A 22,065-nucleotide genomic window follows, 5' to 3' on the forward strand; every position below is an offset into this window, starting at 1 on the left:
AACTGAGACAGCGGCTACAGGGTTAGAACACAGACAGCGGCTACAGTGTTAGAACTGAGACAGGGGCTACAGTGTTAGAACTGAGACAGGGGCTACAGTGTTAGAACTGAGACAGGGGCTACAGTGTTAGAACTGAGACAGCGGCTACAGTGTTAGAACTGACACAGGAGCTACAGTGTTAGACCTTTAACAGCGGCTACAGTGTTAGAACTGAGACAGCGGCTACTGGGTCATAACTGAGAAAGTGACTATACCCTTAGAATGGACACAGAGTCTACTCTGTGAGCACTGAGACAGCAGCTATAGTGTTAGAACTCAGACAACAGCTACAGTGTGAGAACTGAGACAGCAGCTTCTGTGTTAGAACTGAGACAGTGGCTACACTGTTAGAACTGAGACAGCGGCTGTAGTGTTAGAACTGAGACAGCGGCTACAGTGTTAGAATTGAGACAGCGGCTACAGTGTTAGAACTGAGACAGGGGCTACAGTGTTAGAACTGAGACAGCGGCTACAGTGTTAGAACTGACACAGGAGCTACAGTGTTAGACCTTTAACAGCGGCTACAGTGTTAGAACTGAGACAGCGGCTACTGGGTCATAACTGAGAAAGTGACTATACCCTTAGAATGGACACAGAGTCTACTCTGTGAGCACTGAGACAGCAGCTATAGTGTTAGAACTCAGACAACAGCTACAGTGTGAGAACTGAGACAGCAGCTTCTGTGTTAGAACTGAGACAGTGGCTACACTGTTAGAACTGAGACAGCGGCTGTAGTGTTAGAACTGAGACAGCGGCTACAGTGTTAGAATTGAGACAGCGGCTACAGTGTTAGAACTGAGACAGCGGCTACTGGGTCATAACTGAGAAAGTGACTACACCCTTAGAATGGAGACAGGGTCTACTGTGTGAGCCCTGAGACAGTGGCTATAGTGGTAGAACTCAGACAACAGCTACAGTGTTAGAACTGAGAAAGCAGCTTCTGTGTTAGAACTGAGGCAGTGGCTACACTGTTAGAACTGAGACAGCGGCTGCTGTGTTAGAACTGAGACAGCGGGTACAGTGTTAGAACTGAGACAGCAGCTACAGTGTTAGAACTGAGACACCGCCTGCAGTGTTAGAACTGAGACAGTGGCTACTACATTAGAACTTAGAAATCGGCTACAGTCTTAGAATGGAGACATCGCATAGAGTGTTAGGTCCGAGACAGCGCCAAGGGTGTTAGAAGTGAGACAGCGGCTACAGTGTTAGAACCGAGACAGCGGCTACAGTCTTAGAACTGAGACACTGGCTACAGTGTTAGAACTGAGACAGCAGCTACAGTGTTAGAACTGAGACACTGCCTGCAGTGTTAGAACTGAGACAGTGGCTACTACATTAGAACTTAGAAATCGGCTACAGTCTTAGAATGGAGACATCGCATAGAGTGTTAGGTCCGAGACAGCGCCAAGGGTGTTAGAAGTGAGACAGCGGCTACAGTGTTAGAACTGAGACAGCGGCTACAGTGTTAGAACTGAGACAGCCGCTTTTGTGTTAGAACTGAGACAGTGGCTCATGGGTCAAAACTGAGAAAGTGACTACACCCTTAGAATGGAGACAGGGTCTACTGTGTGAGCACTGAGACAGCGGCTATAGTGTTAGAACTCAGACAACAGCTACAGTGTTAGAACTGAGACAGCAGCTTCTGTGTTAGAACTGAGACAGTGGCTACACTGTTAGAACTGAGACAGCGCCTGCTGTGTTAGAACTGAGACAGTGGCTACAGTGTTAGAACTGAGACAGCGGCTACAGTGTTAGAACTGAGACAATGGCTACAGTGTTAGAACTGAGACAGTGGCTACAGTGTTAGAACTGAGACAGTGGCTACAGTCTTAGAACTGAGACAGTGGCTACAGTGTTAGAACTGAGACAGTGGCTACAGTGTTAGAACTGAGACAGTGCCTACAGTGTTAGAACTGAGACAGCAGCTACAGTTTCAGAACTGAGACAGCGGCTACAGTGTTAGAACTGAGACAGCAGCTACAGTGTTAGAACTGAGACACCGCCTGCAGTGTTAGAACTGAGACAGTGGCTACTACATTAGAACTTAGAAATCGGCTACAGTCTTAGAATGGAGACATCGCATAGAGTGTTAGGTCCGAGACAGCGCCACGGGTGTTAGAAGTGAGACAGAGGCTACAGTGTTAGAACTGAGACAGCGGCTACAGTGTTAGAACTGAGACAGCGGCTACAGTCTTAGAACTGAGACAGCGGCTACAGTGTTAGAACCGAGACAGCGGCTACAGTGTTAGAACCGAGACAGCGGGTACAGTGTTAGAACTGAGACAGCAGCTACAGTGTTAGAACTGAGACACCGCCTGCAGTGTTAGAACTGAGACAGTGGCTACTACATTAGAACTTAGAAATCGGCTACAGTCTTAGAATGGAGACATCGCATAGAGTGTTAGGTCCGAGACAGCGCCAAGGGTGTTAGAAGTGAGACAGAGGCTACAGTGTTAGAACTGAGACAGCGGCTACAGTGTTAGAACCGAGACAGCGGCTACAGTCTTAGAACTGAGACACTGGCTACAGTGTTAGAACTGAGACAGCAGCTACAGTGTTAGAACTGAGACACCGCCTGCAGTGTTAGAACTGAGACAGTGGCTACTACATTAGAACTTAGAAATCGGCTACAGTCTTAGAATGGAGACATCGCATAGAGTGTTAGGTCCGAGACAGCGCCAAGGGTGTTAGAAGTGAGACAGCGGCTACAGTGTTAGAACTGAGACAGCGGCTGCAGTGTTAGAACTGAGACAGCGGCTACAGTCTTAGAACTGAGACAGCGGCTACAGTGTTAGAACCGAGACAGCGGCTACAGTCTTAGAACTGAGACAGCGGCTACAGTGTTAGAACTGAGACACCGGCTACAGTGTTACAACTGAGACAGCAGGTACAGTGTTAGAACTGAGACACCGCCTGCAGTGTTACAACTGAGACAGCAGGTACAGTGTTAGAACTGAGACACCGCCTGCAGTGTTAGGACTGAGACAGTGGCTACTACATTAGAACTTAGAAATCGGCTACAGTCTTAGAATGGAGACATCGCATAGAGTGTTAGGTCCGAGACAGCGCCAAGGGTGTTAGAAGTGAGACAGAGGCTACAGTGTTAGAACTGAGACAGCGGCTGCAGTGTTAGAACTGAGACAGCGGCTACAGTCTTAGAACCGAGACAGCGGCTACAGTGTTAGAACCGAGACAGCGGCTACAGTGTTAGAACTGAGACAGCAGCTACAGTGTTAGAACTGAGACAGCGGCTACAGTGTTAGAACTGAGACAGCGGCTACAGTGTTAGAACTTAGACAGCGGCTACAGTGTTAGAACTGAGACAGCGGCTACAGTGTTAGAACGGAGACAGGAGCTACAGTGTTAGAACTGATTCAGTGGCTACAGTGTTAGAACTGAGACAGCGGCTACAGTGTTAGAACTGAGAGAGGAGCTACAGTGTTAGAACTGAGACAGCGGCTACAGTGTTAGAACTGAGAGAGGAGCTACAGTGTTAGAACTGAGACAGCGGCTACAGTCTTAGAACCGAGACAGCGGCTACAGTGTTAGAACCGAGACAGCGGCTACAGTGTTAGAACTGAGACAGCAGCTACAGTGTTAGAACTGAGACAGCGGCTACAGTGTTAGAACTGAGACAGCGGCTACAGTGTTAGAACTGAGACAGCGGCTACAGTGTTAGAACTGAGACAGCGGCTACAGTGTTAGAACTGAGACAGGAGCTACAGTGTTAGAACTGATTCAGTGGCTACAGTGTTAGAACTGAGACAGCGGCTACAGTGTTAGAACTGAGAGAGGAGCTACAGTGTTAGAACTGAGACAGCGGCTGCAGTGTTAGATCTGAGACAGCGGCTACACTGTTGGACCTGAGACAGCAGCCACAGTGTTAGAACTGAAACAGCAGCTCCTGTGTTAGAACTTATAACAGTTTCTAGAGGGATAGAATTAAATCAGTGAATACAGAGTAAGAACTAACGGGCTACAGTATTAGAACTGAGACAGCGCCTACAGTGTTAGAACTGAGCCAGTGTCAACAGGGTTAGGACTGAAACAGCGGCTACTGTGTTAGAACTGGGAATAATTGCTAGAGGGATAGATCTGAGGCAGCGGATACAGTGTTAGAACTGAGACAGCAGCTACAGCTATAGCATTGTACCAACAGGCCACTTTTAACTCTTTAGATTGCTTCACAAATCTAGAATATGGCTCATCAAACAGCTTCATATTTTGTTCCATGTTTCTCCTGAGACATACTTTCTCTCTAGTAGCCGGAGCCATCTGCAGACACACCACCTTTCTGCCTAGCCTCCTGGCAAGGGCTGCCAATCCTGGATCCCCATCACAGATCCAGCCTGTCCACTAATAACGAGACTACGTGACATTCTAGCTTCAACTATTCTGTCTTTGCAAATGTCAGGCGTACGTCTAGGACAGTGCACCATTAGCTTGTTCCTTGCTTTTAGCTTGTGGTGTGCTTGCTTGCTTGGTTTTGAAGACAGAACCCAGGGCAAAGTACAACCAGGGAAGCACTCTACCAAGGCGGTTTATCCAGCCTAAGAAGTGATCCCTTCTAGGAGCCGTTGTGCAGATGGAGCGTTGTCAAAGCATCTAATGTGGTTGGGAGAAAATGTGCAGTATTAGGAGAAGCTGAGGATGTGGCTCAGTAAAGATGCTGGCTGTGCAAGCATGAGGAAGATCTGGGTTTGGATGCTCAGCAACCATGTGGAAAGCCAGATGGAACGGCCTGCACATGGAACCCCAGTGCTGGGGTACAGTGCGTGGCAGGAGGATCACTAGAGCTTGCCTGCCAGCCTAGCCCAAACCTAACAAGCCCCAGGTCCAGTGTGAGAACCTATCTCGAGATAAATGAGGGGGAAAGTGACAAAGGACACTTGGTATCTCAATAAATATAAATAGTACATAATTAGCTAAAGGAACATTATCAAGCCCTGAGGGGATTCTCAAGAGAGAACTATCACTGGAGGCACACCATGACACTCTGGAAGCTTACAAAAGATACAGCTCTCATCTCAAAGTAACTTAGCCAGTTGGCACTGGAGTACCAAACTCAAGCCACCACATCTGGCTCCTCTCTCTCCCCACACATGCGAGACAAGGTTTCTCTGCATAGCTCTGGCTGTACTGGAACTCTCTGTAGACCAGGCTGGCCTCAAACTCACAGCAATCCACCTGCCTCTGCCTCTGCCTTCCTGAGTGCTGGGATTCCAGGCGTGCGCCACCACATGTGACTTTTTAACTTGGGTTCCTAGGAAGGAAATCACATTATCAGAGTTGATGATCTCTTATCTGCTGAACCTTCTCACTAGCTGGTGTTTAAGAAATATGAAGAAGGCCGGGCGTGGTGGTGCACGCCTTTAATCCCAGCACTTGGGAGGCAGAGGCAGGCAGATCGCTGTGAGTTCGAGGCCAGCCTGGTCTACAAAGTGAGTCCAGGACAGTCAAGGCTACACAGAGAAACCCTGTCTCAGAAAACAAAACAAAACAAAACAAAAGAAATATGAAGAAAAGAACAGAAAAGCAGGAAAGGAGTCATTGCCTGTCCCAATGGCCTCTCACACACACAAAGGTATATAACGTTTCTAAAACTAAGTAACTAATTGTGAAGAGTAACAAACTGGGCTGAAAAGGTACCAGTATATTTTTGGTTTTTTTGGGGTTTTCTGGTTGATTCTGTTATCTTTCATTTTGTGGGTTCCCAATGGTTCTGGGGTTGAACTCCTCCCCTGCTTAGGCAATCACCCTGCCACTGAGCTGACCTCCAAGCCCATGAGAAGATGGCATGAACTCAATTACACCATATTGCCTGTGCTGCAACTGCACATCGAAGAGCTGTTGAGAATGCTGGCAGGAAAAGCTCAGGACACACAACACCACTGCAAGTTCCCAAGACAGAACTTCCCAAGGAGCTGGAAGCTTCGGCGGGCCACCAAGCTTCTGGGTTGGGGGGCTCAAAAGGCTTCTGGGGGGCTCAAAGGATGATGGGAAGTTCCTGAGATTCAGGGCCCACAAAGCTTCTGACCACTGTGAAGCTTCTTAAGGGCTCAAAGTTCAAGAGCTGAAGGTCATTCCTGCGCACTCCTAGCCTTAGGGTATACGAAGGGCTGCTGGGGAGATCTCTGAATAAACTTATAAAATTTTCTTTCACCTTCACCCCATCGGGGCGCCACAGCAGTTGGTCCTCATTCCTTCCGATAAACAAAACTCGTGCGTGAAGACTTCAGGAAACTTCCAAAAACCTGTTAGCTGCCATCTAAGTCTTCCCTGGGTGAAGTGTCAAGGAGGCAGACTAAGAAGGAAGACCCAGCCAAGTGAAAGAGGAAAAAGAGGTTATTATGCCAAGTTATATCAAGAAAGAGGTGAGAGAGCCGGGTATGGTGGCACACACCTTTAATCTCAGCACTCGGGAGGCAGAGGCAGGTGGATCATTGTGAGTTTGATGGTACACAAAGTTAGTCCAGGACAGCCAAGGATACACAGAGGAACTCTGTCTCGAAAAACAAAACAAACAAACAAACAAAAAAGAAGAAGTGAGAGAGGAAAAGAGATGCTGAGAAATAGGGAGCATAAAGACCAGGGCCAAGGAATGGAGTGAGGGGCTGAGCAGGAAGGACCAGGAAGCCGAGCTGTTTGGAGCTATCTATGGGGTTGCCAAAGCTGAACAAATTCTTACAGAGGAAAGAAACCAGTTAGCTCCTGAGTCCAAATTGGATGGTAGCATCCCACACCCAAACGGTGACAGGCTTGGATTCTGCAAGACACTGACATCCTGAATCCTTCATGTTCCAGCACCAAGTCCTTCAGTTGCGGTTCCTTATCAGAACAGGACAGCTCCCAGGACAGTTTTGAAAAAGCTTCAGATGCCAATTGCTCCAGCATTTCAAACTGTCACACATGGGACTTTAATTAAGCCTGGAATTTCTCAACATTTAAAAACTGGACCACAAATGCTATCCCTAGCTTGTTTAACCATTTTCCCCAACTTTATTTGGGCCCCTACAAAGTTATCATCTGTCCCAAATCAGCCAGAAGAAACCTTAAGGGAAAGATGTTTGGTTGCTTTCTTGGTCTATAGATGTTTATTTTCATTGAGAGTTGGTTATAAGTTATTAATGGTCTTATTCAGAGAGAAATCAAGGTTGGACTGAGGGATGTCTCTCTTTTCCCTTATCTTTCTTTCCTAGGTTTGGAGATAGGGGTTGAAAAGAAAGGGGGAATATAAACATGTTGGTATGACAGGACAAAAAATAAATTATTGAATCTACTCCTCAACTTAATGCCTTAGTTATTACGCACAAGGTTTTTTTTTAATTCATTGGTATATAATTTTGTATATTGATGCAAAATAAGTTTAATTTTGATACATTGGTATAGAATTCAAATTTAAGATTATTCTTCACACAGAGTATATATATACTCTAATATGAAGTAGTATACCCATACAACTCAACTATAATGCAAGGCTTACTCCTAATACTTTTAATACTTTGAAAGTGCCATTGCAGACTGCTTAGGATAATTAAGTAATACAAGTTAATTGTTAGTTGACCAAATCATGGTTATGTCAATTACTAGTCTATTTCAACCACAACAATATACATCCTAGGTTTAACAGATAAAAAAGGATTTTATAGATAGATAAGGTAAAATAATTAGATAAGGTCTTCAAAAACCTCAGAGACCTACAGAATATGGCATTTAAAGATGTTTTTATTATTTTAAAGATTCATTGACAATGACACAGGTTAACTCCTAGCAACACCCAGCCTACCTCAAAGAAGATGAGGAGCATCAATGAACTTCTTTATGGAGATGGCTTCCAATGTGGCAAACCAGCCACTGGGCAAAAAATATTGTTTCTTCTACAGACAGAATTCTGCCTCAAAATGGGCAAGCTTGAATGCTGTCAGAGTCAATGGCCAAACTCTGCCAAGACAGGGTAAGCAAGTCCTCAATGATTCCTGCCTCACAAATATGTCTGTCAGATATATTGGGCCAGAAGGCTGAACATGATGCTCCAATGTTATAGAGAGTTTTGGGTGATTGGCCAGGCAGAAAACTGTCTGTCATTTTTTTCATTTTAGAAGCAGCTAGCCTGCACTTCCTGTCTACTCAAATAATTAATTTTATTCCTTCTCAAGTCTCTGATGGGGTTGAAGACCAGACAGTTTAGTTTTACAATTAAGCTTAGTTGTTTAGGGGTTAAGATGTTTTTAGGTCTAGATAGATGTTTTTAGGTTGATAGAGATGAGATATGATAGATATTGATTTACATTCAGAATTTTAGATACACCAAAATAGGAAAGATGTTTTCTTCAAGGATGCCAAACACACTATAAATGTAACATTTCTATAATTCCTATTGTTTAGTGATTCTTGCTGTCGGTAGTTTATTGTATATATGTATAATAATATAAATGTATATGTAAAAGAAAAAATTAAAATTAAAAAACTGGTCTATACATTGTATTCATAGAAATGTACTTTGTTTTACTTTTAATGTTTATGGATGTTTGCCTACACGTACATCTGTGTACCACATATGTGTATTCAGTGCCCAAAAAAGATATCAGAATCCCCAGAACATGAGTTGCAGATGATTGTGAGGGCTGTCCTGTGGTTGCTGGGAACTGATCCTGGTTCCTGCAGAAGAGAATCCACTGCTCTTAAGGGATGAGCCATCTATGCATCCCTGGCATTGCATCAATTGAAATGTTAGAAAAGTATCCAGAGAAAAGAGGTTTTTGTTGGGTTGTTCTGCTTTGTTGGTCTAATAATAGCATTATTAAACATATTTTTTCTGTCAAAAAACGAAGCAAAAAGCAAGAAGAAACTGTCATCAAAGAACAAGAGGAGCTGTTGATGACAAAGGCCCAGAAGAAAAGCCAGAAAGGTGAGATTTCTGAAAATAAGAAGAAATTGAAAACACATCTAGGCCTCAACATTTACCAAGTACTTTTTGAGAATAAAAAAATATAATCCAAATGACCAGTGCCTTCCCAGCCACATAGTCTATGTGTTAAACCTTAATGAGGACACTAACACCAAGATTCCCATGAATATTATCCATAGCAAGAGTGACTGTCTGAGCATGAAGGTCCAGACCACACTGGCTCAAAATGACATTGTCATGGGCAAGCTCACACACATCCTGTCATACGAGAGACCTAGTCAAGAAGGATAAAGAGAAACAGGGAGAAATCTCCAAAAGCCAACATGGACATGCTTGAACATAGTGAGAAATGTGTGCCTCCCACCACCAAGATACCTCAGCGTGAGGAGCCGGAGAGATACCAGGAACCAGAGCATCACAGGAAGAGAGACAGATGCTGAGCCCAAGAGTGGAAATGAGGGCCAGACTGCTAGACAATGGCAGAAACTGGGAGCCACAATGCAGTCCTAGCCCTGCGAGGCAGAGACTAAACCATCAGATGGAAACACAAATGTCCAGACTAGCAGTAGAAATCCAAGGTGGAAGAAGAGAGCTGACTCTCAAAAAACTGTCCTCTGATTCCACATGGCATATATATATATATACACATACATGTGCACATGCACGCATGCATATACACGTGAAACAGGGTTAAAAGTAAGACTTTTCAAAAATATACCTTTCATAATGGTGATCACCACTGTAGCTAAGAACAAGTGCTCAGCGGTAAGCCCTGTTTTCAGCAATTTGCCCATATTACCTCATTTAACCCTCCTGCAAGCCATGGAATTCATACCCTTGGCTGTCCTGGACTCACTTTATAGACCAGGCTGGCCTCGAACTCAGAGATCCACCTACCTCTGCCTCCCCAGTGCTGGGATTACAGGTATGAGCCACCAAGGCCAGCTCCCTTCTCTGCTTCTTTATAGATAAAAAAACTGAGCCTTAAAGGGTAACTTGACCAAGGTCACAAGGCAGTTGAATGTGCTAGCGGCATCTCTATCTTGTAAGGTCTTTACAAAACACAGCTGTTATACCACTGCATCCTGCCTGTAAAGAATCCCCCTTTTTATTCATGAACAAATGAGTCACTTGCAACAAAACTATATCTGATTAACTCAAGTATATACAGGTCATTTTGGTTTGGTAACATTTGATATGTGAAGATGTAACATGAAATACAGGAGAGAAGAATACATTGGTTGTGGGAGAGGCCTAGCTCACTGGGGCTTCTAAGGTTGAGATGCACCTGCTGGACAAGGGGCTGGGGGCGGGGGACAGTTGTCAGAGCATCCATGTCTGAGTGGATGCAAGTTCAGAAGCAGAACACGGAAGGGGATAAATCAACACTCTACCTGGAGGCTGGATAGCTCAGCAGTTAAGAGCATTTACTCATCTTCCACAGGAGCCCAGGTCAGTTCCCAGCACCCAGGTTGGAGGGCTTGCTTTGGATTTTAACTGCTGAATGCACATGGTTCACAGACATACACAAAAAAATGAAATAAAAATAAATCTTTTTTAAAAAGAAATACTGCTGTCCCTGGCATCAGCTCTCAGCTGCTCTCTACCTAATCACCCCTCACCACTTCCTTGATTTTCCCCAATTTCTACAGCTCTTTAAAGCTTCCAGAAAATATCTTTCAGTCCCAATTTTTTCTTTTTTAAGTAACTAATAAATTTATTGAGACTCTGTACTTACTGTAACAGCCTTGAACTTGGAAGCAATCCTCCTGTCTCAACTTCCTGATTGCTGGATAGCAGGAGCCAGCCACCACGCTTAGCTGGCTTATCTTGGGAGAGCATACTCTTACAGCTAGCTCACGTATATCTGCACTGCTGCTGGCCAAAAGAGAAAAAGCCTATGCCAAGCGTGTCCAACGTGTGGCCCATGAGCCCCACGTGCCCCAGGACAACTATAAATGCAGCCCAATACAAAATTGCAAACTCATCCAAGATGAGATTTGGGGAGGGGCAATTTCCTTTCCTGTTAACTTGATTGTGTAACCCTGAAGCACAAACTGTATACATGACAATTTCACCTCTTGATGTGAGAAGGCTGGACCCACTTGAGGGACTCAGGAAACCTGTGGTTCCTCTTAGCTCATCACATTTATGAACGGTAATTTATTGAGACAGAGAGACAGAGAGAAAACTCTCTAATCTCCCCATACTCTCCCTCATGCCCCAAGGAGACCTGGAAGGAAAGGAAACCAGACTATTCAAGGGGGAGAGAAACTGGAAGTCCAAGTAGTTAGGTTAGGTAACAGGTGATGAGCTCCTGAGAGAAACAGATGTGATGTCCTTGGGACTCTGGAAAGTTCCTGCAAGAGCAAGCCTGGCCCCTGAGTTCGGGATATAGCTCAGTGGGAGCACATTTGCCTAGGATGGGAGAGGCCCTGGCGTCAGTCCTCAGGACCACAAGATGAAAAAGAGAGAGGGGGGATTTTATACGTTGAATTGATGTTTATTCTTCCTACATTCATTAATACGGTAGATTATTAAGGCAGTAATTCTCTTTAACCAGCTAGTTCCCCCAAGAGACTGTGATTTATTTTTAAGCTGCAAGCACTATGCTGGGAAGATTCTGAGCTACTCTAATCCTAATGCCCTTAAAACCCACATATAAACTAATTACTTGCCAATCTGATGACTCCAGGGGCAGCTTCTGCTCCATCAGTCGCTTTCTCCAGCCACATGCTCTGGCATCTTCCTGGTGTTCTCTCCTCCCTCCCGCCTTCTACATCCTGTCCTTCTGCCCAGCTTATTGGCTAAACAGCTCTTTATTGACAACTTCTACATCCATTCAAGGCATTCCTCCACAATTCTCCCTTTTAGTCTAATAAAAATCCCCCCTTTAGCCAGGCGGTGGTGGCGCACGCCTTTAATCCCAGCACTTGGGAGGCGGAGGCAGGCGGATCGCTGTGAGTTCGAGGCCAGCCTGGTCTACAAAGTGAGTCCAGGATAGCCAAGGCTACACAGAGAAACCCTGTCTTGAAAAACAAAAAAGAAAAAAGAAAAAAGAAGAAAAATCCCCCTTTACATATACATTTATATTATTACACATATATACAATAAACTACATACAGCATGAAGAACCACAAAACAATAGGAATTACATAAATGTTACAGTCATAGTGTTTTGCAACCTTGAAGAAAACATCTTTCCTTTTTGGTACATCTAAAATTCTGAATGTAAATCAGTATCTATCATATCTCATCATTATCAACTTAAAACATCTATCTAGACCTAAAAACTAAATAACTAAGCTTAATTGTAAAACTAAACTATCTGGTCTTCAACCCCATCAGAGACTTGAGAAGGAATAAAATTAATTACCTGAGTGAACAGGAAGTGCAGGCTAGCAGCTTCCACAATGAGAAAATGACAGAGATAGTTTGCTACCTGGTCAGTCACCCAAAACTCTATAACATTAGAGCATCATCTTCAGCCTTCTGGCCCAGTATATCTGACAGACATATTTGTGAAACAGAAACTATTGAGGACTTGCTTACCCTGTGTTGACAAAGTTTGGCCGTTGACTCTGCCTGCATCCAAGCTTGCCCATTTCAGGCAGAATTCTATCTGTGGCAGAAACAAGAACATTTTTGCCCAGTGACTGGTTTGCCACATTTGAAGCCATCTCCATAAGGAGGTTCTTTGATGCTCATCATCTTCTTTGAGGTAGGCTAGGTGTTGCCAGGAGTTAACCTGCTTATTGTCAAAGGATCCTTAAAATAATAAAAAAAAATCTTTTCTTTTTTTTTTTTTTTTGAGACAGGGTTTCTCTGTGTCGCCTTGGCCATCCTGGACTCACTTTGTAGACCAGGCTGGCCTTGAACTCACAGCAATCCGCCTGCCTCTGCCTCCCAAGTGCTAGGATTAAAGGCGTGCGCCACCACGTCCGGTTAATAAAAAAAATCTTTAAACTCCATATTCTGCAGGTCTCTGAGGCTTTTGAATACCTTATCTATTTTACTTTATCTATAGAATCATAAACCTAGGATGCATATTCCTGTGATAAAAATAGACTAGTATTTGACATGACCATGAGTTGATCAACTAACAATTAACTTGGATTACTTCATTATCCTAAACAGCTTGCAATAGCACTTTCAAAATATTGGAAGTAAACCTTGTATTATAATTGAGTTATATGGGTACCATGCCTCATATTATATATAAAGCACGTGACGAATAATCTTAAATTTGAATTCTATACCAATGTATCAAAATTAAACTTATTTTGCATCAATATACAAATTTCTATACCAATGAATTAAAAATAACCTTATTTCTGAGTAACAATTAAGGGCTTAAGTTGAGTAGACTCAATAATTTACTTTTTGTCCTAATATCTCTATATATTTCTATATTCCCCCTTCTTTTTTTTCAACCCCTATCTCCATACCTAAGAAAGAAGGGTAAAGGAAAAGAGATAAATCAATGAGTCCAGCCTCATTTTCTCTCTGAATAAGACCAATAATAACTTATAACCAACTCCCAATGAAAATAAACATCCATAGCCCAAGTAAACAACCAAAACCCTACCTTCCCCCCTCATAAGAGAAATGGGACATCATTCTCTTTTTAAGGCTTCTTCTGGTTGATTTGGGATGAATAATACCTATATATGGGCCCAAATAAAATTGGGAAGAATGGCTAAAAAAAACTAGGAATAACATTTGTGCTCCAGTTTCTAAATACTGAGAAATTCCAGGCTTAATAGAAGTCCTGTGTGGGACAGTCTAAAATGCTGGACCAATTGGGATTGGAAGCTTTCTTTGAAGCTCTCCTGGGAGTTGTCCTGGTTCTGATGAGGAACAGCAACTGCAGCACTTGGTGCTGGAACATGAAGGATGCAGGATGTCAGTGTCCAGCATGCCGAGAAGAATGAATCCTGTCAGCTCTGATCCAGCGTCAATGTCTGGTTCTTTTGTTCTGAAAACATAATTTCTCATGAGAATTATACAGTCCTAAAACTATGAATGTATGAGGCGTCCAGGATGTGCAGAACAATTAAGGCAGGTTCTCTGCTCTTTGTAAGAGCAGGAGAAAGATATCTGTAAATCTTCATTCATGCCATACGAAGAATGGCATCTAATAATAAGTCACAGGGATCCTGTAGCCAACAAGAAGCATTGTCTATGCATAGACTTTCATGTCTCAGCCAGTCTCAGAGATAGTCCCATGTAGTGGGATTAGCAACATAAGCTCACTGCTTGTTCTGCAGTTTGAATTCATGTAAGCATAGACTGACTTAAGTTAGCAATCTCTCTTTCAGCTAGGTCTGTTTCATTTCGATCTCTCTCAAAGAGGAAGTATAATATTACCTTACCAAAGAACATGCAATCATTATTTAATTGAAATCAAACAAGACTGTATAGCTCTAAATGTCGTTCTCCAGGCTCTATGGCAGCTGACGTCTAGGCCAGGCTGCTACCTGTTTCCTAAGAGAACGCATTCCGTTTATAGACAGGCTGGTTGCCCTGAGCAACAGAAGAGGCATTAAGCTTTAAATAAACTTTATATAAATTCCCATTTAATTTAGAGTTTATGCACACCCTAGGCATCTTGTCCCTGGGTTTTGACATTCATTTGTTGCAGGCGTTTTTGTCTCACCCTTCTCTCCATAGGGAATGGATGCCTCCACCTCTTTTTTTTTTTTTTTTTTTTTTTTTTGAAAGAGGCTTTCTCTGTGCAGTCTTGGCTGTCCTGGACTCACTTTGTAGACCAGGCTGGCCTTGAACTCACAGTGATCCACCTGCCTCTGCCTCCCAAGTGCTGGGATTACAGGCGTGTGCCAGAGCAGTGACACCTCAACTAGGCATACAAAGGCTTTTCAACATAGGAGCCATGCAGCTTGTGTGTCTGACTCCCCGCCCAACCTTGGATCCTTACATTGGCCAACAGAACATATCTCTTAGGCCAATTTACCCTTTCATACCTGTTCTCCTGTGGAAGCCCCACTTTCAAGGAGTTTAGCTGGCCTTTTCAGAGCAGTGTCACATCATTTCTCCTTACATAAACCTAAGATTGATATGTATCCATCATTTAGATCAGTAAGGTCATTTAATCCATTATTAAGAAATAGAATTTTACATAGTAATTGTAAGAAACATTTTTGTCAGTTTGAATCCTACACTGTCTTTGTAAGTGGTTTAGCTTATCATCAGCAGGGGGCGGGCATACCCTGACTTACTTTGTAGACCAGGCTGGTCTAGAACTCAAAGAGATTTGTCTGTCTTTGTCTCCATTGGAATTGTGGCCTGTGCCACCACTGCCCTGCTCAAATGTTTCATCTCCATTCCAGTCAAAATCGTCAAAAGTCTCAGGCAAAAATCAAGCAAGGATACAAGAAAATCCTAATTCTTGGGTCAGTTTTGCCAATGTACGCTTCAACAAGCGAAGCCCTGTCCGTCATTCCTTGGAATTTGGTTGTTGCTAAATCCTTTCAGTGGGCCCTTTCCAGAAAACTGCTTACACACATCTTGCAGCTACAGGGCCTTGAGAGTCTTGTGTTTTGATGGTTCCTGTAGTGGTTTGTCCAACCATATAACTGAATCATGAGCATTTATTTCTATGTCTGCAGTAATTTTAATCCACTCATGAAGAGGTGCAGATCTTGCCCTCAAGGGCCTAACAGCCTTTCTGCATTCAGCATTAGCATTTTCAAAAACTAGAGATGAAAGTAGAATTTCTCTAGCATTTGGATCTCCTATTGTTCTATCTAGAGTGTTTAGTTATTCTCTGTAAGAAGTCAGTAAGATTCAGTTGATTCAGTTGAACTTTGGGTTATTTTTGTAAATGATTCTGTTTGTCCCAAGCACTCATGGCTATTGTTTGGCATTGTTCTGAGACAGCATCATCAAGGGCAATCTGTACTCTTAATTCAGAATATGGGCCTTCACCTAGTAACTGATCCCTGACAATATCAACGCCTCTAGTCCTATTGCACCGCTCCATTAGTGAGGCCTCATCTTTCCACAATGCCAGCCATTGTAACTGGGGACCTGGCTCTAAGATGGCCGTCATCAAATCTCTCCAATCTTTTGGAATTACGCAATTCTGTGTGGCCCAGTTTTTAAGTATCTGCTCCACATATGGTGAGTGTAAGCCATAACTGTTTATGGCCTCCTTAAACCCTTTTAAATCTTGTGCCATCAATGGTTGCCAATCAAAACCCTGACAACCTTGTAGATTTCCGTAATCTCCTGGTAGTTCCCTTATCAAGGCTCGGAAAATCATTTCAAGTTTTTTAACTGATATAGAATTCCCTGTAGTCTTGTGTCAAAGTGGTGTTGCATGTTCTGGCCCTTTTTCTTCTGGTTCTATCTTAGTATTATTATTCTTAGTTATAAAGCTTTCTAACTTTTCTTCTAAAGTTTGTTTCCAATTTTCATATGTTTCATTTTGCTTTGTCTCTGATGCCCTAGCATTTTCCTCAGTCCAATCTACAAATTTTTGTAATTTTTTTCCTCTAACGTCTTTTCCTTTGAAGAAGTATAGAAAGCAAGAATGATTATTAAGGTAAAAACAGTAGTCACAATCAGCAATACGATCTCTCTCTTTCTCCTATTTGTATCTCAGCATCATTTAAAAGAGCATTTAACAAACTCCAAAATACTTGGCGCTATTGTGTCTTTCATCTTTATATGTCTTCTTTTTTAAACCTATCAACCTTAAAACTATTTGTATCTGCCTACGAAAATTTAAATCCAATTCTCTCCCTATATAACATAAAAACATAAATTTTACCTTTCTGGAGCTTTGGGGGTTGTTTTGGTTTGGTTTGGTTTGGTTTTTTTGTTTTGTTTTGTTTTCGTTTTTCAAGACGGGGTTTCCCTATGTTGTTATCTTGGCTGTCCTGGACTCGCTTTGTAGACCAGGCTGGCCTCAAACTCAGAGATCCACCTGCCTCTGCCTCCCGAGTGCTGGGATTAAAGGCATGTTCCACCACGCTCGGCCTCTGGAGCTTTGTTGTGACTGCCGCTTGGTGAGAGCTGAGCCTCACCCATGGAGGCACGTGTGCCAAGCTAGCGGCGCGCATTTCAAATCGCATAAGGTTTTAGAAAAGAGCCACCCTTGCTAAGGAATCAATCTTTCCAATAACTAAAGTTTGGGAAATGGCTTGTTTCCCAGGCAGGTGTGACTGGATCAATTAGAGGCAGTCAGCTCTGCTTTACTAAATCGACTCCATTTGCCTCCCGCCAGCCCGCGGAGGGTTCTAAGCTTGGGTTATCTCTTTGGGAGTTTATTCCCTCCACCAAACTATGATAAATTCTGATTTTTCAAGGGTGTGGATACATTAAATTCGTTGGGCGCCAATATGTTGAATTAATGTTTATTCTTCCTATGTTAATTAATATGGTAAATTATTAAGGCAGTAGTTCTCTTTAACCAGCTCGTTCCCCAACGACCAACATAGAAAGATTGTGGTTTATTTTTAAGCTACAAGCACTATGCTGGGCAGATTCTGAACTACTCTAATCCTAATACCCTTAAAACCCACATATAAACTAATTACTTGCCAATCTGATGACTCCAGGGGCAGCTTCTGCTCCATCAGTCGCTTTCTCCAGCCACATGCTCTGGCATCTTCCTGGCGTTCTCTCCTCCCTCCCCCCGGAAGTCCTGCCTTCCACTTCCTGTCCTTCTGCCCAGCTGATTGGCTAAACAGCTTTTTATTGACAAATTCTACATCCACTCAAGGCATTCCTCCACATTTCTAGCTAGGCGCTGTGGCACGCCTGGAATTTAGGCGCTTAGGAGATGAAGGCAAGATGAAGATCAGTCGGCACCACCCGTGAAGTTACAGCACCAGCCTGGGCTACATTAGACCCTGTATCAAACAAAACAAATTAGGAATCAAACAAAAGCCTAGCCTGTGAATCGCTTTGGTTGTCCTTCTCACTGCGCAACTTCTTTGCACGTTTCTCTCACCCCTTTGTTACCATCCTCATAAAATGTCTCGCCAGAGGCTGGAGAGGGCTCTTTAATGCCGGACTTCTAGCTTTTAGAACTGTATGCTATAGAAACCTCTTTCCAGCTGAGTGTGGTGGCGCGCTCCTGTAATCCCAGCACTCCTGAGGCAGAGGCAGGCAGATCTCTGTGCGTTCAAGGCCAGCCTGGTCTAGAAACAGGGTTCTAGGGCAGACAGAAAAACTGTCTAGAAAAAAAAACTAACAAATAAACCTTTTTTCCTTCCTACTCAGCCTCAAGCATCTTGTTACAAGAACAAAAAGCAAAGGCACTTGATTATCAGACTGATTCTTCTCCTTCCTATTTTACATACTGATAGAAACACCCGTTCGTTAGTTTGTTCTTTGGTACCTCTTCAGATAGAACTTAAGTTTTTGTTTATTTCCCAAAGATTCTGCTCTGAGTTATCAGAACCAGGATTCAGAGTATATTGCAAACACACAATATTGTATAACGAGTGAACACTCTATCCATGTGAATTTAAATATGTTCATCCAAGGCCGGGCGTGGTGGTGCACATCTTTAATCCCAGCACTCGGGAGGCAGAGGCAGGCGGATCGCTGTGAGTTCGAGGCCAGCCTGGTCTACAAAGTGAGTCCAGGATGGCCAAGGCTACACAGAGAAACCCTGTCTCGAAAAATCAAAAAGTAAATAAATAAATACATAAATATGTTCATCCAATAGGCAAAAATCTGGGAATAGATGTCCTTTTTTTTTTTTTTAATGTAGGGAGCTAAGGACTGGGGGGTAGCTTAGCGCTAGAGTACATGTTATGTATGCAAGGCTGGATTCAATACTCAGCACTAAAGAAAAAAACATAGATGTGATTTACACTGGTAAAATGCATGAAACTGTGTGTGTGTGTGTGTGTGTGTGTGCGCGCGCGCGCGCGCGCGCGTGCGCTAGGGATGAAATCCAGGGCCTTGAGTATGCTAGGTGAGTGCTTTTCCATTGAATTATATCCTCAGCCACAATATATACAAATCTAAAGCAAATAGCTTATGCCTCTGCCTATGTGTATCCCACTCTCCGTGTGTCCCTCGTTCCATATGAAAATACAGAAAATTTCTAGTACCCCAGCAAGTTCCCTTGTGCCCTTTCCCTTATCCTCAAAAACAGTGGATATTCTATTATCATAGTTGGATTGATTCTTTGTGTGTGTGTGTGTGTGTGTGTGTGTGTGTGTGTATGTGTGTGATTTCGAATTCATGAGAATCAATATCCTGTGGCTCAATTAAATTACACATCCATGAAAACTTGTATGAGATTACTTTCTACCTTAGTCAGGGTATATATAATTAGGAAACAAAATATTGGGGCTGGAGAGATGGCTCAGCGGTTAAGAGCACTGGCTGCTCTTCCAGAGGACCCGGGTTCAATTCCTGACACCCACATGTCACCTCACAACTGTAACTCCAGTTCCAGGGCTTCTGACACCCTCACACAGACATTCATGCAAGCAAACCAGCAAAGAACAGTAGAAAAAGAAAAAAAAAACTCCCTTGGAAACAAAAATGTTGCAAGCAGAAAGATTGCTGGGCTTAGAACTGCAGCTGTTGAAGGAATCACTCACTGTAAGGGCTAATGGAGCAGAAGGTTAGGGAGTGTCCCTGGTTTCAAAATCCCAAATCTTCAGCAGCAGTCCAGAGATTAGAAAGCCGCCATTAAAAAAAAAAAAAAAAAGAAAGCCGCCATTTTCTTTCTGAGATTGTTTGTTCTAGCAGGAAGCTGAGGATGTGGTTGAATGAAAATGAGGATGCAACTGCTCCTAGGTAAGGTTGAGCAGAAGGGTTTTGTTGTAGATATGAGGGAGAGGACAGCCAGAGGCATCTGCAAGAGGCATCTGCAAGAGTTCAGACTGAACATGACCAGCAGAATAGACTAGGCCACAAGAGGAGAGAAAGAGATGGAGAGAGTCAGAGAGGAAGAAAAGAGAAGGGGCAGAGGACCAAGAGAGCATATGGAAACCAAGAGGCTAAGAGTGAGCCAAGAGAGAACACGGCCAAATGACTAGTTTATATAAATAAGAGAAGCTAGGGGAAGGGAAGCCCAGCCCCTGAGCTGGAGAGGTTGAGGGTAGGGGTCAGGATGTGAGGATGCTAGGAGGAGCCACAGTACAGAGTGAGCATTGTCCAGGGTTTCTCTGAGACCTGACAGTGGTACCTGGAGCCTTTGCCTCATCCTGTTAACCAGTACCACAACAGCAGCAATGTGGCTTCCACCTTGTTTTGCTTCCCAAGTATCATAAAAATACATCTCAGCACTGAAATCCAAAGCATACCTGGAAACCTCCAGCGAAAAGGAGTCTGGGTAGTGTAGTTTTTAGCTTTCCAGCCTGAGCTATGAGAGGAAAAATAAGTGTGTGTGTGGTGGGGAGGGGTGGTAGTGAAAATGGATACTGAGTTTCTGGCCAACCTTGTAAGTGCTAATTTACGTGCATGACCTGGCTTAGATAAGTCAGCAGTCACATATGCATCTCAGAGACATCAAATGGCTTTTGAGCCATCATAAGTTTGCTGTTGTTACATAAAAGTACTGACAGGGTGACGGCTCAGTAAAGTACTGGCATAAAGACTGATTACATCCCCAGCACCCACACAAAAGCTGAGCCTAAGCCAGGCGTGGTGGCACACTCCTTTAATCCCCCCCCCCAAAAAAGCTGGGCATGGGAGTGTACAGTGCCTGGCATGGTGGCGGCGCACACCTTTAAACCCAGCACTTGGGGAGGCAGAGGCAGGTGGATCACTGTGAGTTTGAGGCCAGCCTAATCTACAAAGCAAGTCCAGGACATCCAGGGCTATACAAAGAAACCTTGTCTCAACAAAGAAGAAGAAGGTGGAGGAGGAGGAGGAGGAGGAGGAGGAGGAGGAAGAAGAAGAAGAAGAAGAAGAAGAAGAAGAAGAAGAAGAAGAAGAAGAAGAAGAAGAAGAAGAAGAAGAGTGTACTGTAATCCCAGTACTGAGGGAACAGAGACTAGAGGGTCTCCTGAGGTTCACTTGACAGCCAGTCTAGTCAAAATGGCAAGTTCCAGGTTTGGCAAGATTCTGGTTCAAAACATAAGGTGAGCAAGTGAAGAAGATACTAGACATGAACCTCCACACATGCATGCATGCGTGATCACAGACACATACACACACACACACACACACACACACACACACACACACACACACAACCAAACTTTAAAAAAAAAAGACTGGGTGAGAAAACAGAGATTTGTCAGTGGAAGCATAGGAGCCGGGCATGATGGTGCACACCTTTAGTCCCAGCACTCCGGAGGCTGAAGCAGGTGGATCTCAGTGAGTTCGAGGCCAGCCTGGTCTACAAAGAGAGTTCCAGGACAGCCAGGGCTACACAGAGAGACCCTGTCTCAAAAAAACCAGGAAAAAAAAGTTGATAATGATGAGATATGATAGATATTGATTTACATTCAGAATTTTAGACTCACCGAGATAGGAAAGATGTTTTCTTGAGGTTGCCAAATACAAGTAGCCAAAACACTAAGAACGTAGCATTTATTTATTTATTTATTTATTTATTTATTTATTTTTAAAGGAAGGGCAGTTTAAGGAGGAGGGTAAGGCAGTGGAAGGGAGGAGGATGGGGGATGGATTGATCTAAACACATATGCATGTATGAATATTAAATAAAATATTTTTTAAAAAATGAAAGAACATAAGCAGCCCTTGAGAGGAGGAGGCAGATGAAGCTCTGAGTTGGAGGCCAGCCTGCTTTATTTACATCACAAGTTCCAGGGCTTTCCACTGACTCACACACAGTCTTTGCCTACACATGGTATGGTCAGACCCACTAATTGTTGCCAATCTGGTAACATGACGTGGCATCTCAGAGCTTCAAACTTGCTTTGCCCCAACTAATAGCAAGGTTGGGCAACTTGTAATTACATTTAACCGGCCTTTGGATTTCCTCTTTTGTAAAGTGCTTCTTTTTGCAAGTCTGGTATTTTTTTTTTCTCCCTAACAGCTTTGCTGAGTTCTACATGTGCTCTGGAAGCTGCTTGTGTCCTCCCCACCCCCCACCCCTCACCCCCCACCCCCACCTTTTTTTTTTTGGCCTGTATTTTTACTAACTTTACAGT

The 22,065-nt window shown here is 43.5% G+C and overlaps 1 long non-coding RNA gene across 1 annotated transcript in view; it reads right to left on the reverse strand.

Annotated features, from left to right (window-relative positions):
- LOC311601736 overlaps positions 1-17,589 on the reverse strand; it is a 42,712-nt gene extending 25,123 nt beyond the window's left edge. Inside the window, exons 1-2 of the long non-coding RNA XR_014780641.1 lie at positions 17,516-17,589; positions 14,932-15,014 (exon numbers count right to left, since the gene is read on the reverse strand). This is a non-coding gene — a long non-coding RNA (uncharacterized lncRNA). The remainder of the gene's footprint in view (positions 1-14,931; positions 15,015-17,515) is intronic.
- Positions 17,590-22,065: the final 4,476 nt, after the last annotated feature.

Source organism: Acomys minous (assembly GCF_964271855.1).
Source record: "Acomys minous genome assembly, chromosome: 7".
In the NCBI taxonomy this organism is placed as follows: domain Eukaryota; kingdom Metazoa; phylum Chordata; class Mammalia; order Rodentia; family Muridae; genus Acomys; species Acomys minous.